General features: G+C 23.6%; 1 protein-coding gene across 2 annotated transcripts in view; it reads right to left on the minus strand.

Annotated features, from left to right (window-relative positions):
• Positions 1–1,176, minus strand: part of LOC103308549 (putative mediator of RNA polymerase II transcription subunit 29) — an 81,940-nt gene that overhangs the window by 56,993 nt on the left and 23,771 nt on the right. The window lies entirely within an intron of this gene.

A 1,176-nucleotide genomic window follows, 5' to 3' on the forward strand; every position in this document is an offset into this window, starting at 1 on the left:
CAGAATCAAAAGTTTTTTTCAAGTCTGAAAATATACCAAAAACATGCTTTTTTAAATCAAGATTGTCATATATAAATTTAGTAGCACAATATAATGCATCATTTGTAGATAAATTATTCCTGAAACCAAATTGAGTATCATTAAAAAATGTATGTTCATTTAAGAAGTTAACAAGTCTGGTTTTAATACATTTTTCTAGAAGCTTAGCGATAGTCATAGACCATAGTAAGAGTGATTGGTCTATAATGATTACAACTTCTTATATCTTCTGTTTTATAAAGCGGAATAACTATTGATTTTTAAAGCTAGATGGAAATTCACCTGTTGAAAAGCATTTATTGAAGATAATAGATAAGGGTAATGATATATTAATTGATGTCTTTTTCAAAATAGTATTAGATAACAAACCTTCATAATGAGATGAAAAATCTTTACATTTCATAATCATACTACTTATTTCCATAAGGTAAATAGGGCTTAGAAAAATTGATTTTTCAATATGGCAGTTATGATTAAGTTCCTTAAATGTTTTGAATATAAAACCATCCTCTTTAATATTTGAAGCTATATTGCTTCCAACATTAACAAAAAATGAATTAAAAATATTAGCGATTTCTTTTGAGTTATTGATAATCCTATCCGATTCATGATTGATTTCTCTAATGATTATTTGTTTATTGACTTTAGTATTAGAAGCTAAATTTAAGAAATATTAGAAATATCAACATTTTTATCATCTAGTAGGATATTCCAATCTTCAATTCTAATTAACATATTGAGATGTTTAAAATCAATTGTTTTAAATTCAATATTTAAATTAGGTATTGCTAGCCATAGTTTTTTGAATATTTAAATCGTCAATATTAATATTTAATATTAAACTAAAATGGTCAGTAATGCTACTACGTAACACATAAGATGATACTTCTTTAATATTTTTTAAAAATAAGTGATCAATAGATGTATTAGAATGACTACTGATTCTGGTAGGATTATTACAAGCAGATTAAAAATTATTGCTGTATAAGATATTCAAATAATCAACAGTTTCAATATTATTTGATAATATATCAATATTAATATCACCACACAAGATTTGATTAACATTTTGATTATATTGTGATAAATAATCATTCAGAGAAAATATATAACTATACAAAATATAACTAGGTGATC

Source organism: Acyrthosiphon pisum, chromosome A2 (assembly GCF_005508785.2).
Source record: "Acyrthosiphon pisum isolate AL4f chromosome A2, pea_aphid_22Mar2018_4r6ur, whole genome shotgun sequence".
Lineage (NCBI taxonomy): Eukaryota > Metazoa > Arthropoda > Insecta > Hemiptera > Aphididae > Acyrthosiphon > Acyrthosiphon pisum.